The sequence below is a fragment of the Hevea brasiliensis genome, chromosome 5, assembly GCF_030052815.1.
Source record: "Hevea brasiliensis isolate MT/VB/25A 57/8 chromosome 5, ASM3005281v1, whole genome shotgun sequence".
In the NCBI taxonomy this organism is placed as follows: Eukaryota; Viridiplantae; Streptophyta; class Magnoliopsida; order Malpighiales; family Euphorbiaceae; genus Hevea; species Hevea brasiliensis.
In genome coordinates, this window is record NC_079497.1 from 14,809,807 (window position 1) to 14,821,948 (window position 12,142).

At 37.4% G+C, this 12,142-nt stretch overlaps 1 long non-coding RNA gene across 1 annotated transcript; it reads left to right on the top strand.

Moving 5' to 3' along the window:
• The first annotated feature begins 397 nt into the window (after positions 1 to 397).
• LOC131180212 (uncharacterized) lies at positions 398 to 11,338 on the top strand. The gene is made up of 3 exons (XR_009149023.1): positions 398 to 727; positions 2,178 to 2,241; positions 11,273 to 11,338. It is a non-coding gene; the product is annotated as an uncharacterized LOC131180212 (long non-coding RNA).
• Positions 11,339 to 12,142: the final 804 nt, after the last annotated feature.

Below are 12,142 nucleotides of genomic sequence, written 5' to 3' on the forward strand. Positions count from 1 at the left end.
AAATAAGAAAAACAGAACATAAGAGGTTAAACGAGCCGAGAGTCACAGCGATGAGTGACCTCCTGAACGATCGCAAGTCGTTTTAAACTCAAATTTCAACCGTAAAGTGACGCTGCGGTCCTTAGGACCCTTATGAACACAAAGTGGAAAAGAGAAAATCACGAAAAAGAACTGTTAAGCTACCAAATAATTAGGTCGTGGAGCCGAAGAAATATGGAATTATTTGCAAACCGGATGAACTGGCGAGGGCAATTTGGTCAATTGACCCGAGAGTCGACTCGACCTAATCACAAATAAAATCGTAGAAAAGAAAATTTCAGAATCAGAAATTAAATTAAAGAACTAATAGAAAAATTAAAAAAAAAAAGAAGAGAAAATGAAAAAGTTGAAAAGTTGATGACATCATCATGATGATGTAACTATGACCTCATAATTAATTTTAATTTAATTAACTAATTGACTAAGTCAAATTAAAGACTAAAAACAAAATTGAAAAGCCAATTTTTTTACTTCTTCTTCTTCTTTTTTTCCCTCTTTCCCGTAGCTCTCTCCTCTCCCTCTCATTTCCATGAAAAGCCACCATTAAAGCTTGCATACAAGCTTTAATTCTTCCACTCAATTCTCATAACTCCCCTAAAATACCCTACTAAAGCTTGTTATTACTACTAAGAAGGAGATTACAAGGAAAAAGAAGAGCAAAAGTTAGGGTTTTGAAGATTTAAGAAAGGTTAGTGTGTTAACTTGTTATTTTACTTCTTTAAATGCATATGCAATGGTTGACATGAACTTAGGATTTATGAAATGAAATAAAAACATGGGAGAAGGACCAAACTGAAATTCAGCCTAGTTGAGTGGAGTATGAAATTGAATGGTTTGATGCATTAAAATGAGTTTAAAAGCTTTGATTAGTTGAATGGTTAGGACTAAGTGCACTACTTGTGGTTAAATGCAAGAGTTAGTAAGATTAGGGTTTGTAGGCTAGGGTTTGTGAACCAAAATTTGGAGAAATATATAAATGGCATGTTGGACCTATTGTGAAGTGAAATAATGGTCAATTATGACCAAATAACTTGTGTGGGAATGATAGGAAACTAAGTTAAATTCGGAGGTCCAATGGTCATGCTGCTGGCAGCATGACCAAACCCACTTTGAAGGACCAAAACTCAAATTTTACAAGCCTAATGGATATGCCACCAATTGGAGATGAAAATAGACATAAAAGAGCACAATTTTCATTAAGGAACCATTGCCAAAAACTGACCAAAACTTGGTGAAACAATTGACCAAAGTGAGTTGATAGCAGGCTGCCACTGCACTAAACTGACCAAATGAACAGTAACTGTTCATTTGGTCATAACTCGAGCTAGGTAGGTCAAATTGACCTGAAATTTTACCAGCAATTAGATATGATATAGACCTAAAACTTTTATGAAGAACACCAACCCAAATTAGGCCATTAACTCATTCAAATCATTGAGCAAAGTTAAAATTTCTGTACTGAAATTCTGCAGATTTTTAGTTGAGCAGCAAAGTTTGGATAGCTATAACTCTCTCTAGAAAACTCGGATTTAGGCGATTCTTGAACCGATGGAAACCTAAGACATAGTACAACATTTCATATGAAGAAAGTGAGACCAAATTATGAACTTAACTTGATCAAATAATTGACCAAAGTTGGACCAAAAACCTGCCAGCACCTAAATTGCAGTATGAACAGTGCACGTGAACAGTAAACTTATTTTGGCCATAACTTGAGCTACAAAACTCCGATTGAGGTGATCCAAAAATGAGAATACACTTAAGACAATAAGGAACATTTTCTATGAAGGAAGTTTTATCAAATTCCAACAGTAGATCGACCAATGGAATAGTGCAACTCGAAAACCAAACCGAAAATTGGCAATTTTGCCAAAATGACCTAAGCTTTAAACAAATGACCAAAACCAACAAGTTTGGTGACCAAAATGTGGTATGTGGGTGAAGTTGGAGTTCCCATACCTATTAAGCCTTAGAAAGTCAATAATTTGACTTGAATAGTGCAGTGAATAGTAACCCGAAACACAAAATTTCGAGAACGTCGAATTTAACACGTTAGAGTTAGGTAAATGTGAAGCTAAGTTTATTTTGAATTTATTTTAAGTTCTAGTACTGAAACATTATAAAATTGTGTGTTTCAGTTGAAAAGAATATCGGGAAGGAACCCGAGGAACCGAGTCGAGGCTAAAGGACGACTCGTTTGAGGTTTGTGCACAATATTACTATGCTTTAAAAAAATTCATTGATTAAATGAATGAAATATGCATATTATTGTTGCTTTGAATTGTTGAAAGTATTGTGACCTTATTTATGATGTTTTGATTCAAATTGTGAAATTTATTGTGTATATTTGAAATGACAATGTTTAGCAAATTGTTAAGATAAGTTTTAAAACCACAGTATCATGACCATATGTTTGAACACCTCACTAGCACGACTTGTGGGGTAATTAGTTTCAATTTTGATTCCTTCTCCGAGAAGTGTTGAGGTGTGCCAAGAGAAGAGGATGTGAATGGATATCCATATATTTGAGCTAGCTAGCCTTGTGACATGATTTCTCTTAGCCTCTGGCTATTGAGATTCTATTTATTTCGAATGGCATGATTTAACTGTGGGTTTTGTGAAATGTGTTTTGATACTTTGAAATAAACTTGGTTTACATGTAAAATCTTACAATGCATGATTGTATTTAATTTTCATGTTTAGTCAAATTTTTGAATGAATGTGCTTTAAGTTTTGCATAAAGATTATTTTAGTATATTGTGCACCATCGAGTCTTAGTACTCGTGATAGCTTTATTCTTGCCGCAGACATGAGATTAGAGATTAGAGGAGCAGATCGAGTCACGAGGTGTGTGAAGTCATCACTGAAGTCTTTGGGTATAATTTATACCCTAATCAGAAATATTTCTTTTGATGTATATATTGCACATAAATGTATGGACATGTACATGGGTCTTGAGCACTTGTACAAAGTTTGTATAAAAGTTGTAATAAATTTTAGTTTGGACTTCTGAATGTAAATTTTAGTATGATGAATATATAAATTGTTTATCTTGAATGGAATATGAATAAATGATATTGATGGACAGATTTTGAAGAAATTATTGAACTTGTGAATTTGAGAAATTGATTGAGATTGAGTTTGAAATTGAAGTAGTGGTTGAGAAAACTTTTAGAAGTGCTTTTACAGGTATTCAAGAACGGTTTTCTCAAAATACAGAGGAAACTCACAAAATTTTTATAAAATTTGCGAAAAACTAAAATGGCCAAAAATATTAATTAGTTTTAATTTCAACTAAATGTTTTAAATACTTATTTGAAATGCTCACCACTTGTCAAAGATAAGAAAATTGTTTTAAAATCCCTTGTAGGGTACTTAATGAGTTATCGGTAGGTGAAGTTCGGTAGTTCATTAGGTATTCTACGGATCATGTTATGCCTTACAGGGGTAAGGTGTGACATGTTTTAGTGGTATCAGAGCAAGTTTTTGAATTATGTTTTCAATTGTGAATTTGTGTCTTTTCTTTGTTAAGTACAACTGCTCAATGTCCATATTTGTTACATACAGTGCATTACATCATGAATATGAACTAAAGGAGGGAAATCTCCTTGTGTTACTTGTTCAGGAGATACCCTAACTTCGATCGAAATGGAAGAAGGGGATCGCTTGAGCAAATTGTTGAAGCCGAGGCACAAGGGGAAGCCCCACTTTACCGAATGTCGGTGGTCAAGAAGACCACCCACAAATGCCGCAAATTCTCGCATTCGACTGTGATAGCGGCAATGTTTCAACAAATGGTCGGGGTATGCTGCTAAAGCTCCACCCCAACCACTGTGGCACAACCACGCCTCCAGCATGCTTTGATAAATTGCTAAAGTATGGGGTCGCAGAATTTAAGGGTACAGTGGACCCTTTAGAGGCAGAGCAATGGCTTGAAAGAATGGATAGAGTGTTTAAGAAACTGTACTGTCAAGATGAGCTGAAGTTGGAATATTCTGTGTCGCTACTGCAAGGGGATGCGTATGATTGGTGGAAGACCATCCCCACGCCTTGGTGAACCACTCTTGACACAGGATGACTTCATCGAGAGTTCGCATGCAAATACATCCTGCATGCATATGTTGATCGAAATCGCAAGAATTTTTGAGTTTGAAACAAGGGAACCGAACTGTAGCAGAGTATGAAAGAGATTTCTCAAGGCTAAGCCACTATGCTGGAAGTTTAGTCTCCACCCCCAGAGACAGATGCAAGAGGTTTGAGTCCGGGCTAAGACAGAGTCTGAGAATGCAAGTTGTGGGTTTTAGACATCAGAATTTTTCTGAATTGATCTCACAAGCCTTGGAATTAGAAAGGATAGAATCGTAAGGGCGGTGAGGAAGGGTTCACAAGAGAAATCGAAAAAGACAAGGGAGAAAAATCGGTTGAACAGAGTTCGTGCTACCTGGAAAGAGAAAGAAGTTTAGTGGACCCAGCAGGTCGGGGTGGAAGATTTAGTAGAGGCAGATTTTCCGACAGAGACCCCTAGGTCCGGCACTGCCATGTGGGTTCACAGCCTACCCGCCCGTGAGACTTGTGGCAAGATTCATGGGGAGTGTTATTGGGCCACCGAGCCTGCTTTAATCTGCGGAGGCAAGGGTCATTTAGCAAGAGACTGTACTAGTGCTCCGAGATATGGTCCAGCCTCCTACACGCCGAGGGATCTATTCGCAGTCCTACTCCTGCAGGTTCACTGGCCAAGGCAGGAAGAGGCAGAGGTAGAGGCACCGCTCAGCAATGTGGCACAATTGGTCGGGCCAGACAAGGAATGCTTCAACCAGAATCTATGCAATGAAACAAATGAGAAGAGGCCGAGACTTCGATGTGGTAGCCGGTACATTCTCTATCTCCGATCAAGAAGTATTTGTATTGTTTGATCCGGTTCAACCCATTCATATGTTAGTGCTAGCATAGTTTGTTCACTTGTTGCTCCATGTGTGCAAATGGGTTTTGAAGTGCTAGTAACTAGTCCGTTAGGACAAGAGGTCCGGGTCAACAGAATCTATAGAGACTGTCCTTTGGTTATCCAATGACATGTTTTCCTGTCAGACATGATTGAAATGCCCTTTACAGAGTATGATATCAACATGTCCATGGATTACTTAGCCAGGCATCATGCTATGATTGATCAGAGATCAAGATACTACTTTTGGTCTCCTTTGTACGGTGATGTGGTAATACACGGGAGAGGCATTTATCGCCATCAAACATCATTTCGCCGCACTAGCCGTAAGGATGATTAAAAAGGGGTGTGAAGCATACTTGGCACATGTGATAGACACCTGTGGGGAGTCCAAAGACTAAGGGACATCCCTACGGTATGTGACTTTCCGGATGTATTTCGTGTTGTTTTGCCAGGATTACCTCCAGAAAGTGAGGTGTAGTTTGAAAATGATGTTATGCCTGGTGTGGACCCAATCTCCATAACGCCATATAGAATGGCACTGCAATTGAAAGAGTTGAAAGTGCATTGCAAGAGTTGCTTGACAAGGGCTTTATCCGCCTCTAGTGTGTCACCTTGGGGAGCGCCAGATTGTTTGTAAAGAAGAAGGATGGCACTCCTGCTATGCATTGATTATCTAGCTTGAATAAGGTGACAATAAAGAATAGATATCCATTACCCCGCATTGATGACTTGTTTGATCAGTTGAGGGGTGCAGCTGTGTTCTCCAAAATTGACCTGAGATCAGGTTATTATCAGCTGAAAGTACAAGAGCAAAGTATTTCTAAAACTGCCTTCATAACCCGCTCTGGCCATTATGAGTTCTTGGTCATTCCATTCGGTTAACTAATGCTCCTACCGCTTTTATGGATCCGATGAACACTATTTTCGCACCATACCTCGACCGCTTTGTTGTGGTATTCATAGATGATATATTGGTCTATTCGAGGAATGCGAAGAGCATGATAGACATCTCATGATTGTACCGCAGACTTTGAGAGAGAAAACTATATGCCAAATTGTCAAGTGTGAATTTTGGCTGAAAGAAATATCTTTTTGGGGCATGTAGTATCAGAAGAGGGCATTAAGGTAGATCCAAGTAAGATTGAAGCTGTCCTTAATTGGAGGCCACCCAGAAATGTCACAGAGATTCGTAGTTTTCTGGGTTTAGCTGGATACTACCGTAGATTTGTGAAGGGATTTTCCATGTTGGCATCTCCATTGACCAAGCTGCTTAGAAAAGATGTAAAATTTCAAAGGGACGGATAAATGCCACAGAGTTTTGATGAATTGAAGAGATGTTTGATCAAGCTCAGTCCTAACTTTACCTACTCCGTAAAGAGTACACAGTTTATAGCGATGCTTCTCACAATGGGTTAAGTTGTGTGTTGATGCAAGATCGAAATGTTATTGCCTATGCATCACGCCAGCTAAAACCACATGAGAGGAATTATCCGACACATGATTTGGAGCTTGCAGCCATTGTGTTTGCTCTTAAGATCCGAGACATTATTTGTATGGGGAGAAGTGCTACATCTACACAGATCATAAGAGTTTGAAGTATTTGGGCACCCAGAAAGAGTTGAATTTGAGACAGAGGAGATGGTTAGAGTTGATAAAAGACTATGATTGTCTGATAGACTATCAGCCAGGGAAAGCTAATGTTGTGGCTGACGCCTTAAGTCGTAAGACTATGGCAAATCTACAAGTTACTCCTTTGTCTTTGGTACATGAGTTGAGATCATTGCATGCCAGCTTAGAGATTAACGATGATGGGCAGACAGCAGTTGCATGGCATGTACAGCCAGTGTTGATTGATCAGATTAGAATGGCTGCTCAGAATGATCAGAAGTATCAGAAGTTGATGGAGGAAGTCCGACAGGGCAAGAAACCAGAATTCTCACTCAGAGATGATGGTCTATTGCTACACCAGGGCAGAATGTGTGTTCCTAATGATGTTGAATTGAGGAGGATCATTTTAAAGGAAGCACATGAGTCTCCTTTTACCATGCACCCTGGTGGTACAAAAATGTATAGAGGGCTAAAGGAGCATTACTGGTGGATGGGTATGAAGAGAGATGTGGCGGAATTTGTATCCAAATGCCTAACTTGTCAGCAAGTGAAGGCAGAGCATCAAGTACCCGCTGGGTTGTTACATCCACTACCAGTACCAGAGTGGAAATGGGAGAGAATAACGATGGATTTTGTGATGGGACTTCCGAGGACACAGAAGAGTCATGATGCAGTATGGGTCATTGTTGATAGATTGACTAAATCTGCTCATTTTCTCACACCGATGGACTACGCTTTAGAAAGATTGGCCAAGTTATACATCGATGAGATTGTGAGATTGCATGGAGTGCGATTCATCGTGACGCATGCAGAGATCCTAGGTTCACTTCTAGATTCTGGGGTAGTCTTCAGAGAGCCCTAGGAACTAGATTGAACTTCAGTACGGCATTCCACCCACAGACAGATGGCCAATCTGAGAGGGTAATTCAGATCTTGGAGGATATGCTACGGGCTTGTGTGATTGAGTTTGAGGGCAGTTGGGATACACACTTGCCTTTGATTGAGTTTGCTTACAACAACAGCTACCAATCAAGCATTGGGATGCCTCCATATGAAGCTTTGTATGGCAGAAAATGTAGAACCCCGTTGTGTTGGGATGACGTGGGTGAAAGAAAGATGATTGGACCCGAAATTGTTCAATGATCAAGAGAAAATTCGTGATCGAGATCGACTTAAAGTCGAATCGATCGTCAAGTCCTACATTGATTTGAAGAGAAGGGATATTGAGTATGCAGTGGGTGAGAAAGTTTTCCTCAAAGTTTCTCCTTGGAAGAGAATTATGAGATTCGGCAGAAAGGGGAAACTAAGTCCTCGTTTCATTGGGCCATATGAGGTTCTGGAGAGAGTGGGTCCTTTGGCATATCGGTTGGCACTACCTCCAGAGTTGGAGAAGATACATAATGTCTTCCATGTGTCTATGTTGAGGAGGTATCGATCAGACCCATCTCATGTACTATTAGTAGAAGAAATAGAAGTGAATCCAGATCTCACATATGAAGAAGAACCCATAAAGATTCTGGCTTATGAGGTGAAGCAGCTACGGAATAAGCAGATACCGTTGGTAAAAGTGCTGTGGAACCATCATTCGGGCCAAGAAGCTACTTGGGAACGAGAGGAGGACATGAGGAGACAACACCCACAGCTATTCAGAGATTGATACCAGGTAAAATTTCGAGACGAAATTTATTTAAGGGGGGGGGAGAATTGTAACACCCCTATTGGTATAGCCTGGTATATTTCATCGCTCGTGACCGTGTCTGGTCGGACAATTAATGGGATTAGGGCCACACTTAAGACAACTTGAGAAGCCATAAACACAAATAATTAGTAATGTTTAATTAGTTAACTATAAATAAGAAAAAGTAACATAAGAGGTTAAACGAGCCGAGAGTCACAATGATGAGTGACCTCCTGAACGATCACAAGTCGCTTTTAAAACTCAAATTTCAACCGTAAAGTGACGCTGCGTCCTTAGGACCCTTATGAACACAAAGTGAAAAGAGAAAATCACGAAAAGAACATAAGCTACCAAATAATTAGGTCGTGAGCCAAGAAATATGGAATTATTTGCAAACCGATGAACGGCGAGGGGCAATTTGGTCAATTGACCGAGAGTCGACTCGACCTAATCACAAATAAAATCGGAGAAAAGAAAATTTCGGAATCGAAAATTAAATTAAAGAACTAATAGAAAAATTAAAAAAAAAAAAAGAAGATAAAATGAAAAAGTTGAAAAGTTGATGACATCATCATGATGATGTAACTATGACCTCATAATTAATTTTAATTTAATTAACTAATTGACTAAGTCAAATTAAAGACTAAAAACAAAATTGAAAAGCCAATTTTTTACTTCTTCTTCTTCTTTTTCCCTCTTTCCCGTAGCTCTCTCCTCTCCCTCTCATTTCCATGAAAAGCCACCATTAAAGCTTGCATACAAGCTTTAATTCTTCCACTCAATTCTCATAACTCCCCTAAAATACCCTACTAAAGCTTGTTATTACTACTAAGAAGGAGATTACAAGGAAAAAGAAGAGCAAAAGTTAGGGTTTTGAAGATTTAAGAAAGGTTAGTGTGTTAACTTGTTATTTTACTTCTTTAAATGCATATGCAATGGTTGACATGAACTTAGGATTTATGAAATGAAATAAAAACATGGGAGAAGGACCAAACTGAAATTCAGCCTAGTTGAGTGGAGTATGAAATTGAATGGTTTGATGCATTAAAATGAGTTTAAAAGCTTTGATTAGTTGAATGGTTAGGACTAAGTGCACTACTTGTGGTTAAATGCAAGAGTTAGTAAGATTAGGGTTTGTAGGCTAGGGTTTGTGAACCAAAATTTGGAGAAATATATAAATGGCATGTTGGACCTATTGTGAAGTGAAATAATGGTCAATTATGACCAAATAACTTGTGTGGGAATGATAGGAAACTAAGTTAAATTCGTAGGTCCAATGGTCATGCTGGCAGCATGACCAAACCCACTTTGAAGGACCAAAACTCAAATTTTACAAGCCTAATGGATATGCCACCAATTGGAGATGAAAATAGACATAAAAGAGCACAATTTTCATTAAGGAACCATTGCCAAAAACTGACCAAAACTTGGTGAAACAATTGACCAAAGTGAGTTGATAGCAGGCTTCCATCAGACTAAACTGACCAAATGAACAGTAACTGTTCATTTGGTCATAACTCGAGCTAGGTAGGTCAAATTGACCTGAAATTTTACCAGCAATTAGATATGATATAGACCTAAAACTTTTATGAAGAACACCAACCCAAATTAGGCCATTAACTCATTCAAATCATTGAGCAAAGTTAAAATTTCTGTACTGAAATTCTGCAGATTTTTAGTTGAGCAGCAAAGTTTGGATAGCTATAACTCTCTAGAAAACTCGGATTTAGGCGATTCTTGAACCGATGGAAACCTAAGACATAGTACAACATTTCATATGAAGAAAGTGAGACCAAATTATGAACTTAACTTGATCAAATAATTGACCAAAGTTGGACCAAAAACCTGCCAGCACCTAAATTGCAGTATGAACGAAGCACGTGAACAGAAACTTATTTTGGCCATAACTTGAGCTACAAAACTTCGATTGAGGTGATCCAAAATGAGAATACACTTAAGACAATAAGGAACATTTTCTATGAAGGAAGTTTTGTCAAATTCCAACAGTAGATCGACCAATGGAATAGTGCAACTTCGAAAACCAAAACCAAAATTGGCAATTTTGCCAAAATGACCTAAGCTTTAAACAAATGACCAAAACCAACAAGTTTGGTGACCAAAATGTGGTATGTGGGTGAAGTTGGAGTTCCCATACCTATTAAGCCTTAGAAAGTCAATAATTTGACTTGAATAGTGCAGTGAATAGTAACTAAAACACAAAATTTCGAGAACGTCGAATTTAACACGTTAGAGTTAGGTAAATGTGAAGCTAAGTTTATTTTGAATTTATTTTAAGTTCTAGTACTGAAACATTATAAAATTGTGTGTTTCAGTTGAAAAGAATATCGGAAGGAACCCGAGGAACCGAGTCGAGGCTAAAGGACGACTGCTTGAGGTTTGTGCACAATATTACTATGCTTTAAAAAAATTCATTGATTAAATGAATGAAATATGCATATTATTGTTGCTTTGAATTGTTGAAAGTATTGTGACCTTATTTATGATGTTTTGATTCAAATTGTGAAATTTATTGTGTATATTTGAAATGACAATGTTTAGCAAATTGTTAAGATAAGTTTTAAAACCACAGTATCATGACCATATGTTTGAACACCTCACTAGCACGACTAGTGGGGGTAATTAGTTTCGAATTTTGATTCCTTATCTGGAGAAGTGTTGAGGTGTGCCAGTAGAAGAGGATGTGAATGGATATCCATATATTTGAGCTAGCTAGCCTTGTGACATGATTTCTCTTAGCCTCTGGCTATTGAGATTCTATTTGTTTCGAATGGCATGATTTAACTGTCGGTTTTGTGAAATGTGTTTTGATACTTTGAAATAAACTTGGTTTACATGTAAAATCTTACAATGCATGATTGTATTTAATTTTCATGTTTAGTCAAATTTTTGAATGAATGTGCTTTAAGTTTTGCATAAAGATTATTTTAGTATATTGTGCACCACTGAGTCTTAGTACTCAGCGATAGCTTTTATTGCTGTCGCAGATACAGAGATTAGAGGAGCAGCAGACTGAGCTGCTGAGGTGTGTGAAGTCATCAGCTTGAAGTCTTCGGGTATAATTTATAACCTAATCAGTAAATATTTCTTTTGATGTATATATTGCACATAAATGTATGGACATGTACATGGGTCTTGAGCAGCTTGTACAAAGTTTGTATAAAAGTTGTAATAAATTTTAGTTTGGACTTCCTGAATGTAAATTTTAGTATGATGAATATATAAATTGTTTATCTTGAATGGAATATGAATAAATGATATTGATGGATGATTTTGAAGAAATTATTGAACTTGTGAATTTGAGAAATTGATTGAGATTGAGTTTGAAATTGAAGTAGTGGTTGAGAAAAACTTTTAGAAGTGCTTTTACAGTGTATTCAAGAACGGTTTTCTCAAAATACAGAGGAAACTCTGTCAAAATTTTTATAAAATTTGCGAAAAACTAAAATGGCCAAAAATATTAATTAGTTTTAATTTCAACTAAATGTTTTAAATACTTATTTGAAATGCTCACCACTTGTCAAAGATAAGAAAATTGTTTTAAAATCCCTTGTAGGGTACTTAATGAGTTATCGGTAGGTGAAGTTCGGTAGTTCATTAGGTATTCTACGGGATCATGTTATGCCTTACAGAGGGGTAAGGTGTGACAAGAAATGTAAAAATACTTTAAAAACTCATAACTTTTTGTCCTGAATACGGATTTTCGATCCTTTTGAACTTTTGGAAAGCTAATTCAATAATCTTTTCAACAAAAACATTTTGGAGACCAAATTTTGCAATTCTCATGAATAAAAATTTCATTTTACTCCCCCTTGATCAAGAAATAAGTAAAAATAAAGACACTAAGAAATTTTGAA